This window comes from Triticum dicoccoides, chromosome 7A (genome assembly GCF_002162155.2).
Source record: "Triticum dicoccoides isolate Atlit2015 ecotype Zavitan chromosome 7A, WEW_v2.0, whole genome shotgun sequence".
NCBI classification, from domain to species: domain Eukaryota; kingdom Viridiplantae; phylum Streptophyta; class Magnoliopsida; order Poales; family Poaceae; genus Triticum; species Triticum dicoccoides.
This window is the reverse complement of record NC_041392.1, coordinates 312,569,997-312,583,541: the sequence shown is the minus strand read 5'-3', so window position 1 is coordinate 312,583,541 and position 13,545 is coordinate 312,569,997.

Genomic DNA, 13,545 nt, shown 5'->3' with positions numbered 1-13,545 from the left:
CTCAAATCATCTGTGAAGATCAGAAAATAATGATACCTGTCACGAGCCTCAGTATTCATCGGACCACATACATCAGTATGTATGATTTCCAACAAATCTGTTGCTCGCTCCATTGTTCCGGAGAACGGAGTCTTAGTTATCTTGCCCATGAGGCATGGTTCGCAAGCATCAACTGATTCATAATCAAGTGATTCCAAAAGCCCATCAGCATGGATTTTCTTCATGCGCTTTACACCAATATAACCTAAATGGCAGTGCCACAAATAAGTTGCACTATCATTATTAACTTTGCATCTTTTGGCTTCAATATTATGAAAATGTGTATCACCACGATCGAGATCCAACAAACCATTTTCATTGGGTGTATGACCATAGAAGGTTTTATTCATGTAAACAGAACAACAATTATTCTCTAACTTACATGAATAACCGTATTGCAATAAACATGATCCAATCATATACATGCTCAACGCAAACACTAAATAACATTTATTTTAGGTTTAACACTAATCCCGAAAGTATAGGGAGTGTGCGATGATGATGACATCAATCCTGGAACCATTTCCAATACACATTGTCACTTCACCCTTAACTAGTCTCTGTTCATTCTGCAACTCCCATTTTGAGTTACTATTCTTAGCAACTGAACTAGTATCAAATACTGAGGGGTTGCTATAAACATTAGTAAATACACATCAATAACATGTATATCAAATATACCTATGTTCACTTTGCCATCCTTCTTATCCGCCAATTACTTGGGGTAGTTCCACTTCCAATGACCAGTCCCTTTGCAGTAGAAGCACTCAGTTTCAGGCTTAGGTCCAGACTTGGGTTTTTTCACTTGAGTAGCAACTTGTTTGCCGTTCTTCTTGAAGTTCCCCTTTCTTCCCTTTGTCCCTTTACTTGAAACTACTGGTTTTGTTTACCATCAACACTTGATGATTACTTGATTTCTACCTTCGTCGATTTCAGCATCACGAAGAGCTTGGGAATCGTTTACGTTATCCCTTGCATATTATAGTTCATCACGAAGTTCTACTAAGTTGGTGATGGTGACTAGAGAATTCTGTCAATCACTATTTTATCTGGAACATTAACTCCCACTTGATTCAAGCGATTGTAGTACCCAGACAATCTGAGCACATGCTCACTGCTTGAGCTATTCTCCTCCATCTTTTAGCTATAGAACTTGTTGGAGACTTCATATCTCTCAACTCGGGTATTTACTTAAAATATTAACTTCAACTCCTGGAACATCTCATATGGTCCATGACATTCAAAATGTTTTTGAAGTCCCGATTCTAAGTCGTTTAAGCATGGTGCACTAAACTATCAAGTAGTCACCATATTGAGTTAGCCAAACATTCATAATATCTGCATCTGCTCCTGCAATAGGTTTGTCACCTAGCGGTGCATCAAGGACATAATTCTTCTGTGCAGAAATGAGGATAAACCTCAGATCACAGATCCAATCCGCATCCTTGCTACTAACATCTTTCAACTTAGTTTTCTCTAGGAACATATCAAAAATAAAAACAGGGGAGCTAAAAGCGAGCTTTTGATCTACAACATAGATATGCTAATACTAACAGGACTCAGTTCATGATAAATTTAAGTTCAATTAATCATATTACTCAAGAACTCCCACTTAGATAGACATCCCTCTAATCCTCTAAGTGATCACGTGATCCATATCAACTAAACCATGTCCGATCATCACGTGAGATGGAGTAGTTTCAATGGTGAACATCACTATGTTGATCATATCTACTATATGATTCACGCTCAACCTTTCGGTCTCAGTGTTCCTAGGCCATATCTGTTATATGCTAGGCTCGTCAAGTTTAACCTGAGTATTCCACGTGTGCAACTGTTTTGCACCCGTTGTATTTGAACGTAGAGCCTATCACACCCGATCATCATGTGGTGTCTCAGCACGAAGAACTTTCGCAATGGTGCATACTTAGGGAGAACACTTGTACCGTGATAATTCATGAGAGATCATCTTATAAAGCTACCATCGAACTAAGCAACATAAGATGTATAAAAGATAAACATCACATGCAATCAAAATATGTGACATGATATGGCCATCATCATCTTGTGCCTTTGATCTCCATCTCCAAAGCATCATCATGATTTCCATCATCACCGGCATGACACCATGATCTCCATCATCTTGATCTATATCAATGTGTCATCATATGGTCATCTCGCCAACTATTCCTCTTGCAACTATTGCTATCGCATAGTGATAAAGTAAAGCAATTATTTGGCGCTTGCATCTTATGCAATAAAGAGACAACCATAAGGCTTCTGCTAGTTGCCGATAACTTCAACAAAACATGATCATCTCATAGAACAACTTATATCTCATCACGTCTTGACCATATCACATCACAACATGCCCTGCAAAAACAAGTTAGACGTCCTCTACCTTGTTGTTGCAAGTTTTACGTGGCTGCTACGGGCTGAGCAAGAACCGTTCTTACCTACGCATCAAAACCACAATGATAGTTTGTCAAGTTAGTGATGTTTTAACCTTCTCAAGGACCGGGCGTAGCCACACTTGGTTCAACTAAAGTTGGAGAAACTAACACCCACTAGTCACCTGTGTGCATAGCACGGCGGTAAAACCAGTCTCGCGTAAGCGTACACGTAATGTCGGTCTGGGCCGCTTCATCCAACAATACCGCCGAACCAAAGTGTGACATGCTGGTAAGCAGTATGATGTATATCGCCCACAACTCACTTGTGTTCTACTCGTGCATATTACATCAACGCATAAAACCTGGCTCTGATACCACTTTTGGGGAACGTAGTAATTTCAAAAAAAATTCCTACACACACGCAAGATCATGGTGATGCATAGCAACGAGAGGGGAGAGTGTTGTCCACATACCCTCGTAGATCGAAAGCGGAAGCGTTAGCACAACGCGGTTGATGTAGTCGTACGTCTTCACGATCCGACCGATCAAGTACCGAACGCACGACACCTCCGAGTTCAGCACACGTTTAGCCTGATGACGTCCCTCGAACTCCGATCCAGCCGAGTGTTGAGGGAGAGTTTCGTCAGCACGACGGCATGGTGACGATGATGATGTTCTACCGACGCAGGGCTTTGCCTAAGCACCGCTATAGTATTATCGAGGTGGACTATGGTGGAGGGGAGCACCGCACACGGCTAAAAGATCAAACAATCAATTATTGTGTCTCTATGGTGCCCCTGCCCCCGTATATAAAGGAGCAAGGGGGGGTGCGGCCGGGCAAGAGAGAGGGCGCGCCAGGAGGAGTCCTACTCCCACCGGGAGTAGGACTCCCCCCTTTTCCTAGTTGGATTAGGACTTGGGAGGGGGAAAGAGGAGGGATAGAGGAAGGAAGGGGGGGGGGGCGCCGCCCCCTCTCCTTGTCCTATTTGGACTAGGGGGAGGGGCGCGCGGCCCAGCCCTGGCCGCCTCTCCTCTTCTCCGTAAAGGTGCACTAAGGCCCATTAACCTCTCGGGGGGTTCCGGTAACCTCCCGGTACTCCGATAAAATCCCGATTTCACCCGGAACACTTCCGATATCCAAACATAGGCTTCCAATATATCAATCTTCATGTATCGACCATTTCGAGACTCCTCGTCATGTCCGTGGTCACATCCGGGACTCCGAACAACCTTCGGTACATCAAAACATATAAACTCATAATATAACTATCATCAAAACGTTAAGCGTGCGGACCCTACGGGTTCGAGAACTATGTAGACATGACCGAGACACGTCTCCGGTCAATAACCAATAACGGAACCTGGATGCTCATATTGGCTCCCACATATTCTACGAAGATCTTTATCGGTCAGACCGCATAACTACATACGTTGTTCCCTTTGTCATCGGTATGTTACTTGCCGGAGATTCGATCATTGGTATCTCAATACCTAGTTCAAACTCGTTACCGGCAAGTCTCTTTACTCGTTCCGTAATACATCATCCTGCAACTAACTCATTAGTTGCAATGCTTGCAAGGCTTAAGTGATGTGGATTACCGAGAGGGCCCAGAGATACCTCTTCGACAATCGGAGTGACAAATCCTAATCTCGAAATACGCCAACCCAACAAGTGCCTTCGGAGACACCTGTGGAGCACCTTGATAATCACCCAGTTACGTTGTGACGTTTGGTAGCACACAAAGTGTTCCTCCGGTAAACGGGAGTTGCATAATCTCATAGTCATAGGAACATGTATAAGTCATGAAGAAAGCGATAGCAACATACTAAACGACCAGGTTCTAAGCTAACGGAATGGGTCAGTTCAATCACATCATTCTCCTAATGATGTTATCCCGTTCATCAAATGACAACTGATGTCTATGGTTAGGAAACATAACCATCTTTGATCAACGAGCTAGTCAAGTAGAGGCATACTAGTGACACTCTGGTTGTCTATGTATTCACACATGTATTATGTTTCTGGTTAATACAATTCTAGCATGAATAATAAACATTTATCATGATATAAGGAAATAAATAATAACTTTATTATTGCCTCTAGGGAATATTTCCTTCAGACTTGTACTCCCAGAAGAAAAACATCTACTAATCTACCTTATCTTAATGGGAAACAAAGCAGGAGAGTAGCAATTCTCAATCAGTGTGATTCATTCATATTAACTGAGACATTATCTTAACAATGCCTTGTTTCAACATGTATAAAGAACGACAAAGTAAAAAGTATCATTCCTAAAACAATGCAACTGATTCATTTTAACAGAGACATTATCTTAACAATACCTTGGTTAAACATGTAGAAAGAACTACAAAGCAGGATAGTACCATTTGTAAAACACTGTAACTGATATATTATAATAGAGACATTATATGAACAATACATTTCTTAAACATGTACTCTGACTGATCCCTAACAGAAATGGTACTCCCGCCGATCCCTAGCAAGTGTTAAAGTTTTAAACTAAGATTCAGTAGTTAATTCTGAGGAAAGTAGGTACTGTCCTTTCAAGACCAAGATTTGAAACAATGCCCGAGGTGGATCTAGAAGAGATCTCAACACATATATGGAAATCCGGTCTCATTTTGTGCAGTTCCACCAGAATTAAGCGAAGCAAAATGTCGCAATAGCAACAAGTTGAATAGATATCCCTGTCTTAACAAAGGCAAAAAAGGAATCAATTACTGGTCAATAAAGGAGGATGAAACATGCGTCCACAAAAATGGTAATCCTGCCAATCCCTAACAAGTGTAGCAGTTTTGAAATAAGATTCAGTAGTTAAATCTGAGAGTGGCATTGCTTAATTTTACCAGCGCCATTAGATTAACAAAAATCATAAACAGTTCCTTGGGAGAGTGAGCACAACAACAACATGTGCTTCCATCTACTTATAAAGGGGGTGATGCAGAGTTTGTTGTAACAAAGCAACAAGCATAATGTCTAGGTTGGTCCCATTTTTGTTCACTACTTAATGGGAAAAGACAGCAATACAATAGCTTCAATTCAACATTTATTTAAAACAGTACCAATACAAGTAGCACAACATCTCAAAACACACTGCACGATCATGTGGATGAAGGCAAGTACCAACCTGTCATGATGCACACAAGATCACGTACGAATCTGCCAACACCTGTAGGAAATCCAATCTCGTTTTGTGCAGTTACTCTGAAATCAAGTAAAGTCGCCAGTGAGACATTTAAGTTTTCTATAGCAACAAGTTGAATAGATATCCCTGATTTAACAGAGGCAAAAAAGGAAACAATTACTGCCAATAAAGGAGGATGAAACATGCGGCCACACAAAGAAGCATCTACCTTAACTTGATGGAAAACAAAGAATATGACAGTAGCATTTCTAAAACGGTTGCATCGATTCATATTAACAGAGAAATTCTCTTAAAATAGTTCAGTAGTTAATTCTGAGAGTGGCATTGCTTTAAATACAATCGCTTCAATTCAACATTTATTTAAAACAGTACCAATACAAGTAGCACAACATCTCAAAACACACTGCACAATCATGTGGATGGGACATGGGACATGCCAGCACCATGTGAGTCCACACGTATAAATGGGTGATACAGAGTTTGTAGCCAAGCAACATATCTGCGTTGGTCCCATATTTTTTATCTTTGGAACTTTTTCCGATGTGAGGGCAGCAAATCTAATCCTCCACAAACTACCCGACACCCCAGTTTATTTCCCTTTTCAACAAAGAGTTGGGTTCCTTACAGATGTGTGTACTGGGTTACCCCCTTTTTCCCTTTTCGACCAACAAAGCGGCTGGATAGCTAGTCTATACTACTTTCCCTCCCTCCTTTCCTCATTGAAACACGTCCTAGATTCATGCTCCACCCCACCGCACCCTTCTTTCCTCTTTGAACCAAGACCTAGATTCGACTACGGAATCAAAAAAGATCAGCATGCAGCTAGACCAATGACGGTTTCAAAGAAACTTATACCTTAGGGTCGTCGGGATGTGGCAAGGCGTGCGGCGGTAGGTTGGATCTTCCCACACTACGTACAACAGCGAGGAAGAAGGGGTCGGTGGCCCTCCCGCACAGGCGCTGGGTTAAAGAGAAAAGTGCAGCCGGCAGTGGATTGCAACCAAGGTGAACTGACGAAGGATATCATCTTTGTGGGTAACAAGCAAAGAGCACTCATGGAAGACAACTTGTTTTTCATTGAAAATCGATCAGCTTCACCAGCCGACGCAACCATGAGGCGGAACCATGAGTATCGATAGGTCATCGTGGTGATGCATCATCCATTTGGCATCAAGTTTGGGTGAGGCACCTATGAAGTTCGACAAATCCTCATTGTGGTTTGTTTCTTCTCAATAGTCAAGCTTGAGGAAGGAAGAACTACGTGGCAGAGGACAGTGAGGCGGAACAACAATGGCCATCCAATTTTGTGCAGTTCCACTAAAATTGAGGAAGACATGCCAGGGTATGGAGATACGCATCGTTGTTTCCAAAAATATAAAAAAGGGATATAGTGTTGTTACTTTGTTTTACAAGATTAACAACTGCATCTCAATTGTCAATAAGAATTATGAAAAGTACACCAACAAACAAAAGCATCATGATTATCTTGATGGGAACTAAACCAGGATACCCGAGAAAAAAACATTTATTCATTTAACCAGTGATAGTATTAGATTAGCAGCAGCAATAGGAGCATATGGACAATGACCGCACAACCACAATGTACTTTTTGTCGAAACAAAATATATACCTCCGTCGAGGCATAAATCAGGACAACTTTTTGAGTGGCATTTCCTCTATAATAGTAGGTGATGTTGGACCAGCCGACGAACCCTAGCTACTATACATGGGGAGCTGGGGAGTTGTCGCATAGAAGAAAACCCGCATGCAGCGACCTGGGGAGCTAGACTAGTACAAGAATTTATACCTCAGGTGGGCGAGATGTCGCTTAGGTGGGCGGGCGGGATCTTCCCACACGACGTCAGCGAACAAGGGCGCGGAGGACCTTCGTCCGCGCCAGCGCCGGCTCTGAGACGACGGTGCGCATCGGCTTCCTCCATCGCCGACAACGTCAATGCTGCACCTCCTCACCTCCTGCAGCAGACGGGATTCGACCGGATCTGTGACCACCGGTGAGGAGAGAGATAGTGTGGACACTGTCATCTTGTTTTGATATGGAGAGGGTGAGAGAGCGAGACACAAGAAATTCTATCAAACAAGAGGCTATAATGGAGTAAAACAATCTCTCCATAGCAGTGGTTTTAAATAGAATACACATGTTCCCGGAAAAAAGAAACGAAAACTGGTGGACAATTTTTTAACGTACCAAGAAAGAAAACTCGATCAAAAACACGCCCCCGCTTCCAAGTCGCGAGAGCCGTCGTGCACACACACATAGACATAGACATGCATATCCGTGTTTACGTAAAATTCCATTTCCATCTCCATCTCCAATCATATTTGCCCAACTGGCACATTATTTATGTTGTTAATTATATACGCGGCAATATTAACGTACATCATCTCTTGTTTGCGGGTGTCAGGACCGCTGCCACGGCCGCTCCTGACCAACCCGAACCCTCTTCATCACCCACGCGTGCTTCCTGCCCGAAACGGCCAGTGCCGCATTCATGCCCAACCAGAGTGGACATGACCTCTCACTGGCGCGGGCATTGAAGCGGTGCGCCGGCTGAGAGAGCATCGCCCGCATCGCTTCCTGGTGCACACGACTGCTCCGCGTTCAAAGGTCGCAATAGCCGGCCACAACATGCATGTAAAAAGTTCTTCAGAGTCCGTGCTACAGCTAGCTTTCCTCCCCAACTCGTCAATCTCTTCCAGTAGTACTAGTACTCCATGGCACGATCCATCGACAAGCAGGCGGGAAAGTTATCGTATACTCGGTTTGCAGTGAGTGGCATGCCGAGCGACCGTGTGGGGTCGAGCCCTAGAGGAGGGTGAGACACGAACGCGAAATACGTGATTTAAACATTGGTTTTGCTCGATGGCACAATCCAACAAAACGAAACGTTGGTTTCTCTCTGTTTCCATTTTTTATCCAGAAAAACGGAAACTTTCCACTCCATTATCATTCCTTTCTGACCAACAAAGTGACATGGAGATGGAGCGACATGTCGAGCTACGACAGTGGAGCAAGCCGGCTCCAAAAGGAAGCTGGACTACTTGGGACGTCGGGCTGTAGCTAGAAGGGCGGTTGGGATGCGACATCGGCCCGTACCGTGGTGACCCCTGATTGGGACACACCGACTGTGGATTTTCTCCCTCGCCGATGTCGACCGCGTCTATGCACAACATTGTTCCCTTCACCCAGCTGCGGGATCAGGCCGGATATGTGACTAGCGGTGTGGCCACCGCCGTTCTATGCTTGTGAAGAGAGCAACCCAAGCAAGCATGCTTGTAGCTTAGGCTCCTGCTAGTGTATATATAGTGGTTTTATTTTTCTCTCCATATCAACCATTTTATATTGCGTACGTGTCATTGAAGAGTGAAATGATGGTTGCTTCTTCCGACTAACTTACTGTGTGATTTGACTGCTCCTTTAGTGGCCCCTACACGTACTCCCCCTACGTGTATGCAACAGTCACACGTACACATGGACGCAAAAACACGCGCGACGCCCTAATGCATGCATGTCTGAGCACACGACAGAACACACACGGTCACGCTCAAGTGCTCAACCTACACGTGCATGCACACACATACTCAGCCAGGCTGAGCTAGTGACCATATAAACACCGGAAAATGTATATATTGAGCGCAATGAGCGTATTATGAAGTCCACTGACCGTATTTTTACAAATATACAGTGACAGACAGTGTATTTATCTCATTTGAAATTAATCCATACTAACCGGAGAGGAGGCAGTATGGACTAGCATTACTTTGTTGTGTCCCGTCAACTTGCCGAACAAGGAGAAACTTGCAGGACGGGAGAAGCTTGCGCGCGGTGGCTCGCAAGACAAGGAGAAACTTTTGACTAATGCAAGTTGTCCTTCGCTCAGGCGGTGGATGTGCAACAGTTAATTTGGTGTCAGATTGCTAGAAGCATACACTATACTAGTAGTACTATTATTGTTGCACTTCCCGAAGAGGCAAACAGCCAAGCGCAAAGTTTACTAGTACTAGTACTACTACTATAGTCTATTGAGGTAGTACTAGGAACCGAATGGAGGAGTGTCTGCACTCTTATTATATTTTTAAAATGTGATAAAGCAATCTTCAATACATTTGGTTCTCTTCGAGAGTTCTCGCATGTAATAATGGAAGTTGATTGCATGGAACACTCGCCACAATTCTCGCTTAATTCTGGCTCATATCCTATTACAAATAGGAGCGCTCGGTAATATTTCCTCTTTTTTGTTATTCAGCATGTAAACAGGTCAGCAAACCTTGTGGCGCATCTTTGTGCGAACTGTGCTTGCTGCACTTTGAATGTGGCCGAGAGCTGGCTTGATGAAACACCTCGCTTCCTACTTCTTTTTTTGTGGGGTACCTCGCTGCACATGAGGGAGTATGGACTAGCGCTACTTGTTGGTGTGTCCCGTCAACTCACAGAAAGAGGAGAAGCTTGCATGACAAGGTGAATCTCGCTTACGCCTTTTGACCAACGCAACGTACCCTCGCCCAGGCGATGGACATGCATCAGTTCATTCGGTGTCAGATTGACAGAGGCATACACTGTAGTACCGAACATGCGGAGTACCATCATTGTTTGACTTCACGAAGAGGCAAAGAGCCAAGCACAAGGTTTAGTAGTACGAGTAGTACTACTACTAGAACCGCATGGTGGAGTCTCTGTACTCTTATTTTTTTAATCTCTGATAAAGTACACATTTATTCAGGAGAAGGGCGGAAAACGGCAGCCCAAAATGTAATGATGATATCGATCAACCATGCTCGAATATATCTTGGCCTTCGTGCGAGCCCGTCTGTGTGTTCTCGCTCCTCGTCTCTCTCAAGGAACGGCAGGTTGGCCATTTTGCCGTCAATTGAGATCGGTTTGCTCACACTCCGGTCCCACATGTCAGTGATATGCCAAGAGGAGGTGCATTGACCGACTGGCCAAACATGTACTTGGTTTTGCACCTTCATACTACTCCTCCCTCCGTCATAGTTTACAGGGCGCGCTTCATTATGATGCATTTTTCTCAATGCATTTCCACCACCAGAGAGACTTTGGACGTGTTTGGTTTAATGCTCAATTATTTAGGGCATCATAACCGCAATTTTCTCTCGATGTAGTACTACAGAGTGGAGTACGTGCATGCATGTGTGTGTGTACCCAGGGTGGAAGCACTGCATGCATGTGTGTACGCATTATTTCCTCTAGTAATAGACGCTGTGCTATAACTACCAATGCTATTTTTCAGCCCGGTCGCTAGTCGCCTTGGTCCCAGAGATTTTCTCTTTTTCTGAAGCGCGCTCTATAAACAGTGATGGATGGAGTAGTATGAGAGGATTCAAAGAACAGCGTATTGATGGTTGCTTCTTCCGAGCAACTTACAGTGGGAAAGGTGGGGCTTATGATTTGACTGCTCATTACCCACTATTAATGTGGCGCAACGACCGGTCTGAGTCTACCATGCGGCTGTGCACTACCCCCTCGGTTCTTAAATATACTCTGGAGTATTTGTCTTTCTAGAGATTTCAATGAGTGACTACTCAAATATTTGTCTTTTTAGAGATTCAAATGGACTACTACATACAGAAGTATATAGACATATTTTAGAGTGTAGATTTACTCATTTTGCTCCATATGTAGTCACTTGTTGAAATCTCTAGAAAGACAAATATTTAGGACCGGAGGAAGTACACATACAAAGAAAAATGAGTGAATCTACACTCTAAAATATGCCCATTTGAAATTTGTAAAAAGAAAAATATTTAGGAACGAAGGAGTATAATTTTTTGCATGGCACATGGACCCGGATGCCGAAGAGGTTTCTGGCAATGCTATCAAGCCTCCTGCATTTGTTTTCATAATTGACGTGCTATACAAATAATTTTCCAGCGACATGAAATTGTACAATGGTGTGAGCTTTTAGCTTTTGTTTCGTGTGTATTGCCATCGATCCTCTTTCGGAAACAATAAAAAACTAACTTCCTTGCTAATCAGAGCTAATATTTACATAAGAACTAAAGACAAAGTTGTGAGAAGGTGTTAAATTAAAATTGATCCATGCTTTCATTGGCAGCAACGTCCCCCTAGCTCTGTCTAAATCAACAAGGCATGTTGGGAAAAAAGTAGCTGTCTGGAGCATGCAACATTATGATCATTTTGTGCAGTTCCACTAAAATAGAGCTGAGCGTCCCTGTTCCAAAGATATTTAGTGTGATTACAATAATAGAGGACTACTGATGAAACAATAAACACACAAATAGAAGCCGGTCACCTTTGCAGTCTCTCTTAAGACTAACTAGTTGGAGAAGATTAGGCTTGGAGTTGGATGAGGAGGATAGAGCAAAACCAATCTCCCTTTGTGTAGTCGCAATGAAATGTCGAGACGTTGCCCGTGTGACATTTTGGCAGAACTGCACAAAACACTCTTAAGAAAAAAGTGATTTGTGTAGTTCACCAAAAGGTCGCAATAGCAACAAGGTGAAATGGATAGCCCTCTTTGAAAAAAAGATGTAGAAAGGAAACAATTACTGGCCAATAACAGTTGATGACACATGCAACGACAAAAAAGATGCATATTCCTTGTCCCAAGGGAAGATAACAACATGGTTGTGTTTGTCTAAAATGGTGTGAGGACGAGATTGCAATATGGAAAGTACGCCGGACGAGCTACGTTTTGGGCAAAGAACTATGGAAGATCCACATGCAGCGACATGGGAAGACAGGCAGTGGAGCAAGGCTGGAGGGGATACCTGGAGGTCGTCGGGATGTAACTAGGTGAGCGGCGGCAGGCGGAATCTGCCCATACTGCGGCAGCAAGCAGGTGGCGTAGGCCCTACCACGCCGGGGCTTGGTCAGAGAGAACGGCGCGTACTGCAGATCAGGACGTGCTGCTTCGGCGCCGTCGAACGGAGAAACGATGCACGTCCTCCCTTTCCGCCGACAGACGGGATGCGGCCGGATCAGTGACCAACGGTGAGAGAGAGAGAGAGAGAGGCCACCGCAGCCTTGTGTGCGATACTCTGAAGAGAGACAAACCAGGCAGACAGGCTCCATTATGAGATACTCTGAAGAGAGACAAACCACGCGTGGTACACGACCTCGGTAGGTAAACAACTGCTAAACGCGTTGAAATTAGCATGTGGGCTGTCATTTCGTACAGAAACGAGCTCCATCATGTACCCGCGCGGGTGTGGCTGGGCACGAAGCGTGAGTACATGCACGGAGCACCTATTCTCTTCTTGTATACGTACACCACGTACATGGGGTTGTGTGAGAGAGATACAAACATAGAGAAATATAGGTGTGGGTTCTTGAGACTTTTTTTTGGGGGGGTGGGGTCAATCAAAAAGTGTAACATATGCAATGTTTGTGAAATAGAGTCCTGGATATATCATATATATAGAGGGGGCGATCCACGAGAAGAGAGTGGAGGTATCATCGGCTTGAGGTGTCCATAGAACCGAAGAGAGGGATGATGTGTGTGTGTGTGTGCGCGCGCGCGCAATCGATAAAGAGTGCCATCAAATTTGTGTGTGCCCACGTCAAAGATATAGAGTGGCTGGCCTACTGGAACATGAGAGGGGACAGGTGCAGTTTGTCTCTGTGGCATCGATACCTACCTACAGCGCTCAACTATCGGTGTGTGGTGGGGGGGGAGGGAGGCCTAATTAACTATAGAGGTACAATGGTTGGTATATGTGTGGAGGAGGAGAGAGGCCTACCTCATGTATTAAGGGAGATTGATCGACATCCATGCATATGTGTAGGAGAGGAATAAGGTTGGGAGAGAGACAGAGCTACAGTGTTGGAGGGGTGGTAGTGGAGTTGCTTCTAACAAATGGTGGGATAGGCTTGCTAGGCAACCGGAGGGCACGCCTGCAATATCAATAAGAGAGGGGATGGCTGCCTGTCTGTGAGAGACGGGTCA